Here is a 20,424-nt window from a genome sequence, read left to right as displayed (position 1 = left end):
CTTTTAATTTTGTCACAGAATCTCACTAAGTAGCTGAGTTATTCAGCATCCTGGGCTTGAATGTGTGATCCTCCTGCCTCAGCTTCCCAGAATAGTGGCATTACAGATCTGCACCACCTTGTGAGCCTTCACTAAGCAGTTTTGAAAATACAAACTCCAAAATAGACTGCTCTGCCTAGGTATCCACCTTTAGGGCTTGATGCAGTTTGGTATTTCTGGTGGGGTAGGTGTAGACTCCACCAGATGGGTGCTTCTCCCTGAGAGGCCAGCGACTGACTGAGCTTGTGCCAGGTGAGAGACCATCTTTTGAGGGCTGCCCAGACTAGGTGGTGACCACAGGTTCTGCCCTGACCTCCCTCCCCTACTGCCCTGATGTGCAGAGACCCCACTTCTTTCTCATCTTTGAGCACGGTCAGCTGGGCAGGAAGCAGGACAAGCCCGTCCCAGTGAGACCTGTCCTGCTCTATCCCCAAGAATCCTTCCCAAGGTGTGGGACCTGCGCACAGCCCCACGCCTAAGCCTGTGCCCATGAAAGCTGTACAAACCATCTTATCAGTCACCCCACACGGCCCACACAGTTCATGACCTGCACTGGGCTGTCCTAGGCCACCTCTCTGAGTGCACACCCTCACCCCGTCCTGGCCGGATCCTGCTAGGCTCTCACACTGTGCACCGCTACCCACTGCAGTTGCCATAAATAAAGGATCATCCAGACAGAGTTGGGACCCAAGGTGGCAATGCCTGGGGACAGGGACTGTGTGCTCCATAGAATCAACTTTGAGAGCGATCTGTGCTTTATAAATCCCACCACAATGCACCCAGGTATGGCCCAATTTCCATTTTTCATACACATTGAATGTATCAACTTCAGCATGAATTTAATCATTATGGACTGCAAACATGTACTAATAAAAATATAATAAGTTATAAAAAATTCAAAAAGAAATTAAAGTTCTGACACATGGTAAGAAATATAACAGCTAAGTGAACCAAACCCAGACTGAGACCCTCCATCTGGCAGGCAAGGCTCCTTCAGGCAGATGCAAGCCTGATGCACAGAGCTGCCCCTGTCCTGAACTCACACACAGGCTGATGGGATCTCTGTGGCCAATCCCGGTGTCATAGGAATGTGCAATGTCATAGCACTTGGCTCTGTGCACAGCCCAGTGCAGACACATGGAGAGCTTGCTGTGTACTGACTGCCCGAGATCCCCAGAAGCAGCTCACCCTTTGGGGACACAAGGAACCCACACTCCCAACACCCAGGGAGGACTGAGTAACAGAACAGAAAGTGAACACAGCACTCAGGCAAATCTCCTCAAGGAGGCCTCAGTCTCCCCCACTGGCCTTTGGACCTCTGCTCAAGCCCCTGACCCTCAGTACTAACAGTGTGACCAGAACTGCTGTCTCCTTTGGTCCCAGGATTCAGGGTCAGGGATGGCCTGGAAGTGACAGTTGGAGACGCCCCTCCCCAGTACCTGCTCTCTCCAAGAAAGGCCCTGGTCTTTCTCCACCATACACTTTACTGAGGCTCTTTGAAAACTGTGCTGGTGTGAAGAGGTCTGGGCAGGAGAGGGTTAGCAAGCCCTTCAAATATACGTATCTAAACCTGCCAAATGTCCACAGCTTCCTAGTAAATGTGTGGGAGGAACTAGGTGGAAAAAAAGTGACAGGTGGCTTACAGGAACCCTGCTCTACACCGCAGGACCCCAGCATCAGTGTGGCCTAGAAGGGAAATACGCAGGTGAGTGCCCCACTCCACAGCCTCTCAGAACACTGCCCACCCCTCTACTGATTGCAGATGCTGCCTCCTCCCACCACACCTTCACAGCCTCACATCCGAATGCGTCTTGGGCTCTAGGCTCTGTGACTCTGGCACCAGTGGGCAGGCAGGGGAGGAAACAGGGGCAGCCTGGAAACTACCTGGCCTTTAGCCCAAGGAAAGGAAAACAGCTTCAGAAGACTTCCTTATCTGAGGCCCAAGAGTTGGCGCAGAGGCACATCCCCTGGGTGAATTTACCCAAGTGTCCTCTGGGACCTCCCTGGTCCATCTGGTGTCCAGCTCCTGAGGATCCAAGGATGAGCCAGCAGCAGGCCTGACCATCACCTCCAGGCCTCATAACACAGACAGACAACATTTTACCAAGGGGAGGATCTGGGCTTGGCACCGGAACAGAGTTGTGTGCTCCTATGGGGAATTTTGTGTCCCCAGACCTAAGTGGGCTAGTGCCCCCTTGCCTTTCTGTCAATATGTGGTCCAGATCTGAGGGCCCAGCTGCACACCTTGACACACCCTCCTGGGGTCCTTGGCCAGGTGCAATTCTGCCTGTCCCACATAAGCCAATTCCACATGCTCAGTACCCACTTGGATCCTGTGAGTCAGGAGGATCCTCACTCATCCTCCCAAATATCCAGGTGAGCCTGACTTACACAGGGACCCAGAGCTTTGGTCAGCCCCTGGGATGCTCAACAGTCAGGGGTCTCCAGCTTGATCCCAAGACCCAGTTCTAACCAAGAGTTCTCTAGAGAACACCTGATGCTGAAAAGTACCTGAGGCCACAATAAGCCAAGAACAGGGGTTCCTGGTACCCTCAATGCCAGGCCCTGGACCAACAGCATGTTGGTTCTGAATTAGTCTGGATGACAACAGATCAGCTATCCCTGGAGTACTGGCTTCTTCCTGGACCAACAAGGGACTGGGGATGCACAGAGCAGCCCCCATGCCATCCCATGTACAGCACAAAGCCAGCTGTGTGTGGTGGGAAGAAGACAGGAGGAGGAGAGATGGATGGATGGTGAAGGAATGGGAAGAGAAGGAAGATGAGTAGAAAATGGCACTGCACTGGACAATGGTCCAACCCTGATCTTTCCACTCAGCAAACCTGCTGGGTGACACCAGAGACCAGGGACTCTGGACTTTGGGCAGCTGCACACACAGCATCTCCTCCTCTCATGACCCCATCCCAGGGCCTGGGAGTCTTGGGGGAACAAGGAAGGGACTCAGAACAGTAAGTCAGGCAGAGGAAGAACAAAGGAAGCACAGTACAGGAGTGTGTCCTGGGCAGGTGGTTATGTGACAGTCTGTGGTTCCCCACGTGCCCCACTGGGATGCCAGGCACACTGAATACTGACTGCCCCTGACCAGGGCCAAGGAACAGCAGGCAGGGATCCTCCTTGATCATCACAAGAGGGCCATACAGACATCCACACAGACCCTGGAGCACCGACACCTCAGAGAAGCGCTGTGCCTGCCCTTGTGCTCCACACCCCTCATGCTGCTCAGCTCCAGCAGGGCACCACACATCAAGAACTATCCGCTTATAGTCCACAGGGAGACCCCATCTGGAGGGGTTGTGCTGGGCCTGGGTTCTTCCTCCCTGCCCCTCAATGACCCTGTGCCTCAGCTTGCCGCACCTGGACACAAACTAAAAATCACACCCCACAGGCTCAGGGAATCAGGGCGGGGAACATACCCAGTTAAGTGGCTGCACTGTGTGAAAATGAGGCCAAGAGGTACTACTGTCCTTGTCCCCAGACTGGGAATGACACCCATCAGGACATGGTTAGTCCACCCTCCCTGGGGAGACCATGTCCATCTCCTGAGGAACTGTGTTCCCCTCCCAGGTCAGAACAGCAGAGACCCTGCATGCACTGGAGAAGGAAATGGGACAAATGTCCAACACCAGGGCTTTGGAAGTGAGCCCAGGGGCCAAGCATGAAATTCAGCCTCCTTCCTGAGGCTGTCCCCCACTGGGATTGGGCTTTGGGATGTGATCAGTGCCTGGGGTCAGGGCACAAGGCCTTTGGTTTTGTGGCCATTGAAGTTCTCTGTGTCTGGGAGACATTGTGCAGTGCAGTTAGCTACGGGGTGAGCACCTGTGCTTCCTGGGGTGGCAGAAGAAAATGCTGCTGACAGCTGACACCACTTCAAGTTGTCTACTGATTTCATATGAGGGGAGTCCTGAAAAGGCTGCAGGGAACTGCCTTAAACCAGCCCAGACTTCCCAGCCCTTCTTCTAGGGGACTTTGCTCATTGTAATCATACTGTAAACCAGGCATGGGTGTGCACACCCAGAATTCCAACACTCTAGGAGGCTGAGTCAGGAAGATCAAAAGATCAAGCCCAGCCTGGACAACTAAACAATTTAGTGAGAACTTTTCTCAAAAGGGGGCTGAGCAGAGGATGAAGCAAAGGCCCTGGGTTTAACCCACCATACTGAACCAAAAAAAAAGCCATGCACACATCATAATGCAGAATTCTCCACCCTCATGTGTTCTCATCCACCACATCTGACCACACGGTGTATAAAAGAGCATGATCTGCATTGTGATCTCACAGGATAGGATGTGCCAGCCTCTCCAGGAGACGGACAGTCTTCCCAATATGAACATCCTAATTCTGTCCCAGGAAACCCAGCTCCCCTGTGCTGGGGAGATAGTTTGGCAGTTCTCTCAGAATGCTCCTTACCTGCTGCTGGTCACAAACTTTCTTCACTCTTCTATCCCCTCATGGTATTTACTAGCTTTGAACTCACCAAGGGCCAAACCCAACTCTGTTCCTTCACAAACTTCCATAACAGTCAGAAAAACTAAGGGATTGGAGATGAGGTGGGCTGCTGATGGCTTAGCAGCACTGACAAGACTAATCTGGAAACCAACTTGCCATCATCCTGCTTCTTGGGCAGCCAAGGAAAATGAGATCGCAGGAGGGTACCTGGAGCCTAGTAGGGCAGCTGGCAGCCTGGACTTCTGAAGACCCAGCAGATGCCAGCCAGAGGCGACTGCTCGGTCATTTACTTTCCCGTCATGACATTGCTTGGGCACAAATCCAGGAGATCAGTGCCCTCTGGAAAAGTACCCGGCAGAGATGCACCTGCTCCCTGGCCTGTGACTTGAGCTGGCTGATCATAAAAGGCAGGTTCCCCAGGACACCTGCCACACCACTCTGCCTGTGCACAGAGAGCCCTCCAGGAAGTGAGAGGGCCTAGAGCAGCCTCCTCAGGCAGATGCTTTACCTCCTGCTAAGGCCTTGAGCAACAGCTTGACATCAGAAGCCCTCACCTCCTGCTTGACACTGGATGCAAACTCCAGGTGACAGACTGCTTAGAGAGTGGGGAGAGGTGGTGGCACTGGATTGTATGAGCTTAGCATAGAGGAAATGAGAGGCAGATCAGGGAATTCAGCTCAGACACAAGTATTCATCTTGTAATGTCCAGCCTCTTCCATTGGCCATGAACTGGGTCCAAGATATATGGACACAAATGAAAGGAATGTTCCCTCTGACTAGGACCCAGGATCCATCACGGCACTCAAGCAAGCTTAGGCTCTCCCTGCCCACCAGAGACTTGGCTGGAACCAAGCCCCATCCCCATCCTACTTTCAGCCCTCCCTCACCTCTCTCTTAGTGGAATCCCTGCATTTGCAGGGGCCCATTAAGCACTGCCAAGCTCTAGGCCTGATTAAGTAAAACAGCAGAAACCAATAGTGGCCCCAAACGCTGCTCTGGTTTCCATCGATGCCTTGGCCCATAGCACAGTTTTCATCAATGCTTTTGTACACTCAGGCATGGCCCCACCTCTGCCTATTAAACCTTCCCTACCTGCTGCTCTCAGGGTGTGCTGCTCAGTTGTCTGGGTGCTCAGAGGTGGCCTTGGCCATTATCATGGGTACACACAGTGCTAGGTCACTGATCTGAGTGGCCATGAGGAATGGGGGTTGAGACAACCACAAATTGTGCCTGGGGTGGTGTCCCTAAAACTCTGTCCAGTGACCATGGGAGGAGGGTAGTTCACTTCCTGAGACAGCAAGTTCATGAGTGGGGGAAGAAGCCAAAGCCCAGCTCTTGGGTTTGGAACCCCACTACCGTGCACCCCGTTGTTGTCCTTCACTTCCAGGAAGCACAAACCCCAATGCCTACATTGACTCTTCCTACCAATGGCCAACCCCAACGGTGTCATGAGCCAGGCTCTGGCAACAGGTTTCTCTGTGGGGCTGAGCATCCCAGAGTCTGGGTACTATGGGGGCAGGGTTATGAGAAAGGGCATAGCCCAGTGAGGGTCCCAGTGACCTCACAGGTAAGGTGCTGGTCTCAGTGAGCAAAGGCCTAAAGGGTAGCCTTAAGGCACAAGGCCAAGCCTGAGCCTCCATTTACACAATGGAAGCTCTGGTCATTAGGGACCCACACAGGTGGTCTCCATGGAGAGCTGGGTGTCAGGACCACTTAAGAGTTCACTGCTCAGCTGAATCCTCCAATCTGTGCAGGAATTCCTGAGGAAATGTGTGCTGAAAATGCACTGGCAGTGAAGGACAATCCAGTCTGAACTGCAGCGAACTTCAGCCCAAAAGGTGAGGACAACCTGCTTCATTTATTAAGAAGCTGCCTGAGCACACAAGGTGCTCAGCTGCCTGTGAGTCCCACTCAGGTGGCCTTGACTCCAGTTCCCCAGCAGAAAACAGGAATAGAGGTGGGGACACTGCAGGCCTGAGAATGGAGAACAGGGGCTGGGCATCCCAGGTGCAGGGAGCCACCTTAGGGCTCTGAAGAAGGCCCGTGTGGGAGCGGGTGAATGAGCCTGAGCTGCTCCAGGGTTCTCAGACCCCACAAGTGAGGATCAATTCCACCTGGGAGGGTGGGGTTCACTAGATCAGCTCCCAGGGGGAGCCAGCCTGGTGTCCCCATCAGGCCAGCAAGCAGGTCCAGTCCTGAACACTCTCAGGGGGCCCTGGCTCCTCCTCGGGACTAGGCAGGTGGATCTTGTCCCACTCTCAGTCAATCCCAGGAGGCCAGGGGCTTGGGAAGCACAGAGGGAAGGTGAAACCTTTCCCAGTCCTGTCCCAGCTGTCTTGGGCTTTGGGGACTTAGGTGGCTCATCAGAAACATGGGCCATGAAAGCCCTCAATGACAGCTGTGGGGCTGGGTGTCCCTGACCTTGGGTGTTATATGTGCAGGGCTGTGAGGAGGAGTGTGACCCTTCTCATCCCAGGGAGCAGACAGAGCCCACCCTGCAGCTCCCTGTGCAGCTGTGGTTCCAGAGCCTGGTGTGTCTGCACTGTGTTCAGGTCTCTGTGAGGCCTTAGAGGAGTCCTAATGGCCGCTTTTGCTCACCTGACAGCTCAGCACTTCTGCCTTAGCTCTCACTCATTGCCTGCTTCGGCCAAGCACATAGCCATCTACAGGGTGGGGAACCCAGGATCCACTGCACACAGAGTGGACTCTCGAGGCCCTTCCTGTGGATGCCCCAGACAACTGCCACACAGATTCCCTCCCAAGACGCCATCTCAGGGGCACAGCAGCACATTTTTCCCTAACCCATTAGTTAGTCAGCTATTTAATGAGTTGAATGTGTCTGAGCCCCTAACCTCCCAACACTCTGCCTCTGAAGGGGAGGGTGAATTAGGCTTGCCAAGTTGATCCCCTCATGGAGAGGAGCTGGAAAGTGGGGCGCTTCACTTTTTGTCTTTCTCTCCCCATTATCCTTTAATGATGTTTTAGGATTACTTCCTTCACATACACAACACACTCTCCATGCTCTTTGTGCCAAACTACTTTTGGGATAGAGACCATGAATTTGAGATGAGTAGGCTGCACAGGTTTCATATCTCTACATTTTCAATGTGGCTTTAGGAGGTAGTGCCAGTTGTATCCTAGATGCATTACTTTATAAAATGCATTTCAGAAATAATTAGATATGTGTGGTAAAATGGTGAGGCCATAATACAGGTAGCAAATTTACATGAGCAACATAAGTGTGGTCAGGGGTAGAATTTTATATCCAAGAAACAGGTATGAAAGGTCCAAGGACCAGAACAGAGATCCTACAGGACCACACATGTATGGAAGATTGAATTTCAAGAAAGATGCAAAGGCCATTCATTTGGTGGGAAAAGGAAAATCTTTATGAAAAATGTGTCTGGAACCATGTTGTACATGAGTATGGTTGCTAGAGAGCCATGCAAAAAGTGTGATCTTTGATCCTTATCTCTTACATGTCAGGATTAACTGATTAACTCAAAATTGATCGAAAACCACAATGTGAATTGTAGTCTATGCCATACTTTTAGGGTTTAGATGTAAAATGTCACTTACAGTCTGGTGTGTTTGAAGGGTGATTGAACTGGGAGGGGGGGGTTCTATACTTACCAGTAAGTTCACCATTGTTCACCATTGATGAGTTCCCTGCCTGAATGTGTTGTTGGCAGGTGGGGCTTTGGTGGAGATGGGTCACTGGAGTTCAGACTGAAGGCCTGTATTCTTGTCCCTGGCTCCTCCCTCATGCTGTGCTTCTGGCTGCCATGAGGTCAGCAGCCTTCCTCTGCCTTCCCTTCCACCTTGCAGTGTCTGCCTTAGAGCTGACCATGGACTCACCCCACTGAATCTGTGAGGCTATATAAACCTCTCCACCAGTAACTTGTAGTGTCAAGTATTGTGGCCAGCAATGGGAAAATAAGTAATACACATCTCCGTGGGACAAAACTGTTGGTCTCAAGGATTAGAGATTTCCTATAGACAGCATCATAAACACTATCCATAACAGAACAAAAATTATGGATTAGGTTTCATCAAAATTCAGGACTGCCCATTCAAAGACACTGCTACAAGAATGAAAACACAAAGCACTGATTAGGACAAAATATTTGTAAGTCATACATCTGAAAAATTTCTTTCTATACCATAAAAGAAATATGAGACACAACGAGAAATTTTTTTAAAACTGAAAGCACAAACAACAGGATTTGAAAAGATATTTCAGTATGGAATATATCAAAACTTCAAGTAACCACATAAATATTTCTTATCATAATCAGTTCTCAGCTAAGTGAAAATTCAGTCCACAAGGACAAACCACTCTCTACCTTTTGAAGAGGAAAAATTAATGTCTGATCACACAGGTCAGGGAGGAAGTGTAGTACCTTACTAGTATTGCAATCACTTCAGAAAGCATTTTGGCAGCTTATTTAAGAGTTAACAATTAACTGTCTTATGATTCTGCCTATCCAATCCTCTACCTGCTCATGCAGAGAATTTTACAAGAGTGCACACATAAGCTTTGTCTTCGATAACTGAAAACTAAAATGCAAGCACCAAAGAACAGCTGAAGGAATAAACAAACTGTAGCAACCCAGGCAATGGAATTCTACACAGCAAACATGGGAACAGATTATGGATTGATCTCAAAATAATTATGCTTGGTGAAAGAAGTCAGAGAAGCCACATTGTATATTCTCCATGTATACATTTTTATAAAAGAACATCACATGTGTATGACAGACGTCACGTCAGTCCTTGCCTGGGCCTGTGTTGGGGCAGGAAGCAGAAACATTGTAAGCCAGAGTAAGAAGACAAAGAATCATTTTATTCTTACATTTTTCTTTTTATTAGTACATATTTGTCATACATATTGATCACATTCATCTTAGAGACTTTATACCTGTATATAACACATTTGATTCTTCTTTTTTCCCATTCCTCTCTCCTCTTTTCAGTCTTCTTCCCCTCCCCATTTATACAAGCTTTATTTCCATTTTTTCCTTCCTTTTGGTTTTGTTTTTTTTTTCGCTTTTCCTTTCCTTCCCTTCCCCCTCCTCCTCGTTTCCCTTCCCATTTGAACATGTTTTTCGTACTTCCCAGTATCTGTCCTCAGTATGGTCCTCATTTACCCTTTGAATTTCTCACAGGACAGAAACAATGTGATATTTAAACTTGTGTGTCTGATTTATTTCACTTAAGATTATGGTCTCAAGGAGCAGCCATTTTGCTACAGATGATTCAAATGCATCCTTCTTATGGCAGAGTAGTAATTCTATATATATATGTATATACAAATATATATACCACTTCTTTATCTATTCGTCTGTCAATGGGCATATAGGCTATTTCCAAGCCTTAGCTATTATAAATTGTGCTGCTATAAATATGAGTGTCCCTATATCACTGTGGTATGCTGCTTTTGATTCTTTCAGGAAATTCTTTAGATGGGGAACAGCTGGGTCAAATGCAACCTCTAGTTTTAGTTTTTTGAGGAATCTCCACACAGATTTCCACAGTGGTTGCACCAGATTACACTCCCCTCAGCAATGGAGAAGCGTTTCTTTTCCTCCACAGCCCCACCAGCATTTGTTACTGGTTGATTTCTGGATGATGGCCATGTTTTCTGGAGTGAGATGGAATCTCAGTGTTGTTTTAACTCAAATGACCGGGAATGTTGAGCATCTTCTCATATATTTATTTGCTGTTTGTACTTCTTCATCTGAGAAGTATCAGTTCATTTCAGATGCTCATTTGGGGTCTTTAAATTTAGGGGGTCTGATATTTTTTTTTTGAGTTCTTCATATATTCTAGATGTTAGTCCTTTGTCTGAGGAACAGCTGGTAAAAAATTTTTTCCACTCTGTGGGTTGTCTCTTCACTCTGTCAATGGTTTCTTTTGTTGTGGAGCTTTTTCATTTGATGTGACTGCAGTTGTTGATTCTTTGTAATACTTTCTATGCAATCAGGGTTTTGTTCTTAATGTCTTTCCCTACACGTATGCTTCTAGAGTTTTACCTATTCTATCTTCCAGCAGATTAAGTATTTCTGTTTTAATATTTAGGTCTTTGATCCATTTCAATTTTAGTTTAGAGCATGGTGACAGACATGAGCCTCGATTCAATTTTTGGCGTGTGGAAAGCCAGTTTTCCCAGAGCCATTTTTTTTTTTCTTTTGTACTGGGGATCGAACTCGAGACCTTGTGCTTGCAAGGCGACACCACTGAGCTAAATCTCCAGCTTCCCAGCACCATTTATTGAAGGGTCTACCTTTCTTTTATTTTTTCTTAAATTCTTTTATTGGTATATTTTAGATATACAATACATTTACATTTATCATTGGGATCTTGTACCTTTACATAATGTATCTTGGTTCTTATTTTTCTCCATTTCCCTGCCCTCCCTTCAACTCCTCTACCCCTCCCTATTTACAAAGACTTTGTTTCCATTTTTTCCTTTCTCTCATATTTTTTCCTTTCTCTCCTTTCCTTTCCTCTTCCCCTCCCACTTCCCCCACCCCTTTGGACCTTTTCTTCCTATTTCACATTATCAATTATTTATTTTAATCCTTATTTACACTTTCAGTTTCTCACACCAGAGAAACTATTTGATATTTATACATGTGTGTCCTATTTATTTCACTTAAGAGTATCACCTCAATGTGCATCCACTTAGCTATAAATGTCTCTAGTTTCTCATTCTTTATGGAAGAATTTACCTTTCTTCCAGTGAAGGTTTGGCCTCTTTGTCAAAGATAGGGTGGCTGAGTGCTTAGAGTTGTTTCTACATCTGCTATTCTGTTCCAGTGATCAACAAGTCTGTTTTGTTTTTTTTCAATACCATGCTGTTTTTAATCACTGTACCTTTGTAGTATAACTTCAAATTGGGGATTGTGATGCCACCTGCCTAGCCTTTGTTGCCCAGAATCGCTTTTCTTATTCTAGGTCTCATCTGGTTCCATCTGCATTTTACAATTACTTTCTCTAGTTCTGTGAGGAATGCTATTGGTATCTTGATTGAGATTGTGTTACCTCTGTATATCACTGTCAGAAGTATGGCCATTTTGATTACACTGGTTCAGCTTAATCAGGAACAAGGGATATCTTTTAATATTCCAATATCTTCTTTTATCTCCTTTCATTGTAGAAGTCTTTCATCTACTTTCTCAGGTTAATTCCTAAGTATTTCATTTCTCTTAGAGCTATTGTGAAAGTTATTGTTTCCCTAATTTTTTCTCAGTGCATTTATTATTACTGCACAGGAATGCTACCGATTTTTGTATGTTGACTTTGTATCCTGCTATGTACTGAATTTGGCTATTAATTCTAGGCATCTTTCAGCAGGATTTTTGGGGTCTTCTACATAGAAGATTGTGTCATTTGTAAATAAGGACAATTTAACTTCTTCTTTTCCCATACATATCACTTTCACTTCTTTCTCTTGCCTGATTTCTCTGCATAATGTTTTGAAAAATATATTGAACAGGAGTGCTGACAGCCAACATCCATGTCTTGTTCCTGATATTAGAGATAAAACTTTCAGTTTCTCTCCATTTAATATGGTGTTGGCAGTAAATTGGTCATTAATGGCTTTTATCAGATTGAGATTACATCCTTCTATACATATTTTCTTCAGTGTCTTTATCATGAATAAATATTGGATTTTATCAAAGGGTTTTTCTGCATCTATTGAAATGATCATGTGATTTTTGTTCTTGCTTCTGTTTATGTGGTATATCACATTTATTGATTTTCATATGTTCAACTATCCCTGCATCCCTGGAATGAATTTGGTCATGATGTATGACTTTTTAATGATTTGGTACATTTTGTTTGCCAGTATCTTATTGAGGATTTTTGAACTGCACTCACTAAAGAAAATGCCTTGTAGTTTTCTTTTTTGGTTAGGTAATGCTAGCTTTGAGGAATGTCTTTGGGAGTACTGCTTCTCTTTCAATTTCATTAAAGAGTTTGAGGAGTATTGGCATTAGATCTTCTCTAAAAGTTCTTGTAGAATTTAGCAGTGAATCCATGGAGGCCTGGACTTTGCTTAGTTGGTAGTTTTTTATTTCATCTTTAATTTCATTAACTGATATTGAATTATTCAGGATTTTTATGACCTCCTGGTTCAGCTTTGGTTGTTCATATGTATTAGGAATCTGTCCATTTCTTCAGGATTCTCCATTTTATTAGAGTGAGCTTTCAAAGTAGTAACCAATGATCTTCTGGATTGCAGCAGAATCTGTTGTGATTTCTGTTCTCATTTGTAATTGCACTGATTTGGGCCTTTTCTTTCTTTCCTTCTTTCTTTCTTTCTTTCTTTCTTTTTGGTAAAATGGGCTAGAGATTTGTCTATTTTGTTTATTCTTTCAAAGAACAAACTCTTCAGTTTATTTTTATTTTTTATATTTTTAGTCGCCATTTCAATCATTTGTTTTGATTTTTTTAAATATTCTACAATTTATTTCAAAAGCATGTGCAGCATATTTCCATGGTTACAAATCCTGTCAGCCTTAGCTTTAAAGTCAGAAGCAAGAAAAAAATAAACCCCAGGTAAAACTTGTCATTGTTCAGGATAGTCCAACCAATACATTTAGAAATTAGAGGTAAAATTATTCATATTGCCATTATTTTCTGAAAATGATTACTTACACACAAAAACATTTCTAAATACTTCACTAGGATATTTAAGAGCAACAATAATACCAATTTCAAAAGTGAGGAGAAATGATTTTAAAAATTTTCAACACAATAACATGATAAAACATAAGCTTTTAACCTGATTTAAACATTGTATAATGCATACATGTACTGAATCATACATGTTACCACATCAATGTATTCAACTCTTATGTTTTTATACCAGTTAAAGTTAAAATTAAAAAGACATTTAGTGTAAATTTAATGCTCAAAATGCAACCATTTTCCTGTAAAAAGGATGCAACTAATATGATCCTAATACTCATGAGCACCAAATAAAAAACTAGCTAGGAATACTTAGGAGGAAATTACAATGAGAAAATTTAGCCTTGCATATATTTTCAGAAATTCCAGTAAGCTAATATAATTAATGCCTGTAATAGTGATCCATGAATTGAAGTCAGATGAGATAGTCTTGCTTTGTCTTGTATTCATCTATGTATATATCATTTTATGTGTTTATTTATACTGGATGATAAAGGTGAGATTGACTGACCTGGAACTGCAGGAAGCATTTGGAGCTTCTGTGCAGAAAAATTTCAGAAACCACTTGGAGAGCAGCACCCATAGTCGTAAAATGTTGTTTCTGAGGAAGAGCTCCTTCAAAGTGCATAAGTATTTTTACTAATTTTAAATTTTGAAGTTAGTGACAAAAGTCTCATTGACAGACCAGAGTTAAATATTTAGTTCATACAGAAATACTAGTGACTATATGAGCTTGTCAACTCCCACGGTTGGGAATGTTCAACTGCTTACTTTAGGGAGTAGGGAGAGATACCAAGGATCTGTGAATTTTCTTAAAGCACTACCACCTGCTCCATCAAATACTCCTCACCCTGGATTCAGTGAGCAAGTCTGCAGGGAAAACTCCAAAGAGAATGGTGATCATGAATTTCTTGAGGTGCTCTGTGTCCCAGAAGTACCTTATTTCTCCAACAATTTTGAAGGAAATTTTTGCAGGATATGTAAGTTGTTGTTGAAAGTTGTTATCTTTTGGGGTTTGAAACACTTTACTCCAAGCCCTTCTGGTCTCAAAGATCTGTGTTGAGAATTTGTTGGCTGTAATTCTAATGGATTTACCTTTATATGTGATTCATTGCTTTTCTCTAACAGCTTTTATGATTTTGTTCCTGTGTTAAACTTCTGGTAGCCTACCTTTAGGGTTACATGGAAAGGTTCTCTCTCGTGCGCACTCTCACTCTTGCTCTCGCTCGCTCTCTCTCTTTTTGTACCAGAGATCGAACTCAGGACCTTGCACTTGTGAGGCAGGTGGTAGAACCACTGAGCTAAATCCCCAACCTGACTTCTCTTTTGACAATGGCTATTTGGGGTTCCATGTTCCTTACTTATATGTGTGTTTATTTCTTTCCCTATATTTGGAAAGTTTTCAGTTCTTATATCTGTAAACAGGTTTTTGAATACCATTTCTGTTATCTTACAATTTTTCACTTATTCCAAATAATCTTAGTCTTCTTTGTATCCTCTAGCAGAGTTTGATTCATTTTTCATGTCCTCTTAGTTTAAGGTGTCCTTGAGTAATGGGTTTTTGAAGGCATCACTATCTTCTAATTCTGGAATTTTGTCCTCACCTCATTATTTCTGCTGCACATACTTCCAACACATTTTGAATCTTCTGAATTTCTGATTGAAACCTTTTCATGGACTCTAATTCTTTGCAAAATAGGTTATTCATGTTTTGCATCATTTTGTTTAGCTCAGCTAGCTTTTTAGTAATTCTTCTGAAAGCTCCCTGTTCATTTTGTTTATTAATGCCATTACCTGTTCACTTATATCTGCTGTGATCCTGCCAAGCACCTTTTTGATCTGTTTTTTAACCCCTTCTGTTATGCTTTCTAGTATAACAGAAAGGGTGTATAATCTAGTATAATCTAGGTGTAAAGCTTTTGCTATTCTCCTCCTTAACACCACCTGGGTCAGCTTTGAAGGAGACATGAGTCTTGAAAAGCATTTTATTGCTTTCTCTTCTCATGTTTCTATTGGATTTGTTTGTTTGTTTGTTTGGTTGGTTGGTTGGTTTTGTTTTGTGTGGGTCTTTGTGGGCACTTATAGTGGAAAGACTTTGTTCCTAGTATAGAAATATCTTTAGTCTGTTTTTCAATGTTGTACTTCTGGCACAGCTAACTATACTCCTTTGCCTCTGCCCCAAGATTCAACCACCTCTGTTAATTTGGGAGGGGAAGATGCAGTTCAACTGGCCCAGCACGTAGTTCTCTGGAAATGGACTCTGGTGTTGTTAATGTTACAAAGGTAATCTGTGTGTTGCCAAGTTGAAAAAAACTATTAATACCAAAACTTTTGTGACTACAGTAGTATCATCCCAGACAAAATGGATGCTAATATGCCATAAGAACCAATAATGTACCACCCTTAACCACAGAAAGAAATCTACAATTATAATATGAACACTGACAACATAAATAATGATGTGCACCTAACATGTATTAAATGTGACAGCTATATCTCCACTAACAGTAGAAAAGAATTCAACAGTAATTATATAGACTTAAGTAATTATTTAAAGATTAATAAAGCTTAGTGGTTGTACTATTGAAGATATGGGGGTTTGGAAACAGGAAAATGCAAGAAAAAAATCTGAAAACTTAAAACTATAGGAGATGAAAAGGAGGAAAGAGAATGAGACAAAGAATCCTATTAGGGAATAGAAGGATATTTATAGAATTAGCTAAAAGTATCAGAAAAAAACAAATGACAAGTACAAAATAAAAGGTGGGAAAGGAAATAATATAGAGAATTAAAAATTTAAAATTAAGGAAAAAATTAAAAGAAAAGAAAGGAAAAAGAAGCAAAAAATTAAAAACAGTAAGAAAAAGAAAGAATAAAGAAGGAAAATTTCTCAAATACCAATAAACCAGTGAGGGAGGGAATAAGGGCAAAAAAAAAGTTCAATATTTCCCTGTGGGGTTTTTTCGGGGGGAGGGGGGTGTTGAGACAGGGTCTCACTATGTAGCCCAGGCTGGCCTTATACTCATGGCTATCCTCCTGCCTCAGCCTCCCCAGTGTCCCTGTGTTTTTGAATGAATGGTTTCCTTCTGGGATCTGCAACTGGAGAGTCTAGCAATTCTCAGTTTTCTCCACCTAACCTTAAGGCATAACGATTTTTGAAACAGCCTCAAACACACACTCCAGAGGGTCCTCCGCTTACACAGGCTGTGGCAATGTCCAAGCTGATATGTGTCCCCACTCATACTGGCAGATAGGGAAGGCAATCAGACCCCAGATCTGTGCTGGATGCAGGCAGTAGGGCAAGGGATCAAATACTCATTGCCAAGATTTACAAACCCAAAGCAACTAAAGCCAGGCCTGGCCTCTGGCTGCAGGAGGGGGTGGTCCCAGTCTGAGCTCAACCCCCTTAGGGGGTTTCTTTCCAGTCCACTCCTTGTTCACAGCTGTCTATCATCAGGTCACTGTTACAGGTTAACACAGAGAACCCTGAAGTGAATCCACCCTGCAGCTATTCTGAATCCCAGGTTCAAATACCCAACCCTTTCCTGGAACAGTGCCCAACCGTGTACTTTCTCCAGGGATATGCTGGCCACCTGCACTGGGATCGCTTTCCAGCTGCTGCTTGTGGAAAGACTCTCATGGGAATAAAACCTCACACTGTCCCTGCATATCATAATAACCACTAGCCCAGTTCACCAACATTTCTCCCTGGAACCCCTAGGACTTGCCTTGCTTTGACAGATTCAGGCCAGGGCGAAAGTCCAGACTGTTTCTACCTGTGGTCTTTGTTATTAAACCAAGCCTACTGTAAATCCTACAGACTCTAAGTCACTGATGGCAAACCAATGGCATGCATGCCTCAGCGAGCTGTTTGTATCATCAAAAGGTTCGCCATCATTGCTCTGAGAGATAATATTTGTGCCATTCTTATTGTGAATGTCTATGAGTGCAGACTAAACATTTTGGTAGTTTAAATATATAAGGCTAACTGCCAAACATAATAAAATCATCCATGAACAAACTCAGTAGCATCTTGATTGAATTGAAGGGAAAATATCTGAGATCCTGAATATGCATCTTTAATTTACTCTCTTTGTCCTAGAAGGAAATGTTTCACCAGTCAACTGATTAATCTACCAGAACATGTCCAAGAATTAGGATACATTGCAGAGATCTAGGTAAGGATGTGTGAAGAATAAAATAAATGTTTGTTGAATGTTGAAAGAGTTCATCATTTCTGTACATTAACTCCTATATGGACCACAAGTCAGCTGACTGGCCACATTCACACAGAGTAACTAATTCAGGGAGTGGGATCCATGTGACCTAGGTAGGGTCTGGAATCTCAGTCATATCTACTAGACTAGAAGGCGTTTATATGCAGTTGGTGACAGGTACAAAATCCTAACTTTCCCCTAATGGCAAGGTCTTATTTTACATTGGCTCAGATGATAGAAAAGGGGTTGTCTGAAGCTACCTAGAAGCCAGCTGTGAGATTTTTATTATATTGCACTTTCAAAGCACTCTGTCTTAACTCTACCACACCAGTAACATATTATTCAGAACATATCAAATAATTAAGAAAACTAAAATATTCCAAAATTAGATTTCTTAAAAGACAGAGTCTCCAGAAACTAACTTTGGAATACAACATAAACATAAAATTTAAAAAATAAAATAAAATTAGAATCTGTATTGAAAAGATATAAAGATGCCTTTCAGTTCAGTGAAAAAATAAGCAGTTTAGTATTTTTGTAGATAAAAGAATGGTTGATTGAGCAGATTTTCATTTTTCAGCAGGTCTTCTGGCATCATCTGGGCATAGGCTTATTACTACTGACTGATAATAATCTGTTTCCATACTGAGTAAAACAATATGGCTTCGCTGATTGAGCAAAGGATTGAAAAATCAAGAACTCTCTGCCTTAATCTCACTCTGCCAGTGATTTGTTCTTTGACCTTAGGCAAGGAATTTCATTTCAGTTTCCTTATCTAAGAAATGAGAATAATGATCATGTCTATATACTCCCACAGGAATAGTTTTGAGTGTCACTATTGACAAAGAATGATAGATATTTCTAATGTGAAATGTGCAAATGCTATATTACAACATCAGTATTATCAAATAGCCATGTCAACAAAAATGAGGCACTTTCAAAGTAACACTGTCCACTCTGCACAATAATGGCTACATAACACAGGGTCTACAAAATACCCAGTGAAGAAATTCCTATTAATTCTAAACTAGAGAACTACTGTATTTGCAAACTCTTGTTTATTTAGTTTATCTTTGGAAGGTTTATTTTGTACTTTTCATAGCTATTACAAAGACAACCCAATCAACAAACAAGTATCAGAGTTAATCTACACCTTTGGACAAATGGACTTAACAGATATCTACAGTGTTACACTCAACAACAGCAGGATCCACATTATTCTGAGAAGAACACAGAAGTTTCTCCAAAATAGACTACACACTAGCCTATAAAACATGCTTAAATAAGTGGAAGAGAATTGACATTATCCCATGCATATTAGCAGATCATATACAATGAAACTAGAATTCAATGGCAAAGAAGCCACAGAAATTATGAGAACATATGGAGATTAAGTAATACACTCTCAAGCAATCAATAAGGCACAGAAGAAATTAGTTCCTAGAATCAAACAATAATGGCAGTACATCATACTAGCACCTAAAGGACATAATTAAACCAGTCCTAAAAGGGATATTTATAGCTGCAAATGAGTACAACAGCAAAAAAGAGCAAGCCCAAATAAATAACCTAATGATTAACCTCAAGACCCTAGAAAAACAAACAAAAAATCCAAACCCAAAGCTAATACAAAGAAAAAAATTATAAAGATCAGAGGAAAAATTAATGAAATTGACAGTAAAAGAACAATACGAAGAATCAATGAATTAAACAACTAGTTCTTTGGGAGAATAAATAAAATAAACAAACCTTTACCTAACCTTACCTCCAAAAGAACGGTACAAAAGGACTGAAATCAATACAGTTAGTTGAAAACTTCAAAATCACAATGGTCACGACCATTTCACCAAAGGCTCCTAGAACTAATAAACAAATTCAGCATGGTAGCAGGATACAAAATCAAAACACAAAAATCAGTAGTGTGCTGATAACACCAATAATGAACCCACCAAAAAAGAAATTAGACAATAACATTCATAATCGCTACAAGAAAAGTTCAATAATTAGTAATTAACCTAACAAAGTAGATGAAAACTTTATAGTAAAAACTATAGTACTCTGAAAAAGGAGATCAAAGATGACATCAAAAATTAGAAAAAATATCCCATTCTTGGATAGGCAGAACCAATATTGTCAAAATGGTCATACTACTAAAACTGATATATAGATTTTATGCATTGATAATCAAAATACTAGCAGTATCCCTCACAGAACCAGAAAAAACAATCCTAAAATTTATATAAAACAGAAGAGACCCAGATTGGCAAAAGCAATTGTAGGCAAGAAGAGCAAAGCAAGAGGCATCATGATTCCAGATTTCAAATCATATTACAAAGCTACAGAGATAAAAATACTATGGAGCTTGGACAAAAATGGACATGTGGATCAATGAAACAGAATAGATGATGCAGAAAAAACACCAGGCACATTCAGCCGTCTGATCTTTGACAAAGAAATCAAACACAAACACTGAAGAAAACATATCCCCTTTAACAAATGGTGCTGGGAAAACTGGCTATACAGTATACATACAAAAAATTGAATCTAGACCCATAACTCTCACCATACACTAAACTAAAATTAAAATTCACCAATATTTAGATATTTAAATGGAAGCATCTAATCTATTGGAAGACAAAATAGATAAACTCTTGAAGCTGCAGGCATAGGCAAGAAATTTCTGAACAGAATTCCACAAGAAATAACATCAAGAATCAACAAATGAGATTCTATCAAATTAAAATACTTCTACACAGGAAAGGAAACAACCAACAAAGTAAAGAGAATCTACAAAATGGGAAAAAACTTTTGCTAGCTACCACTGGGACAGAGAACTCATATTAAGAATATATAAAGAACTCAAAAAGATAGATACCCAAAAAAATAAAAGACCCAATCAAAGAGTCTACACCTGCAATGAATAGACACTTCTCAGAAGAAGAAGTACAAATGGTTGATAAGTAGATGAAAAATGTTCAACATCTCTGGCCATTAGAGAAA

General features: G+C 42.3%; 1 protein-coding gene across 3 annotated transcripts in view; it reads right to left on the bottom strand.

Moving 5' to 3' along the window:
- The window catches only part of Frk (fyn related Src family tyrosine kinase), a 171,099-nt gene that overhangs the window by 50,671 nt on the left and 100,004 nt on the right, over positions 1 to 20,424 (bottom strand). The gene's annotated exons all lie outside the window — the stretch shown is intronic.

Source organism: Heterocephalus glaber, unplaced genomic scaffold (assembly GCF_053883595.1).
Source record: "Heterocephalus glaber isolate CG9 unplaced genomic scaffold, H.glaber_assembly_v1.0 deba00000896, whole genome shotgun sequence".
Classification (NCBI taxonomy): Eukaryota; Metazoa; Chordata; class Mammalia; order Rodentia; family Bathyergidae; genus Heterocephalus; species Heterocephalus glaber.
This window is presented reverse-complemented; position numbering and strand designations above follow the sequence as displayed.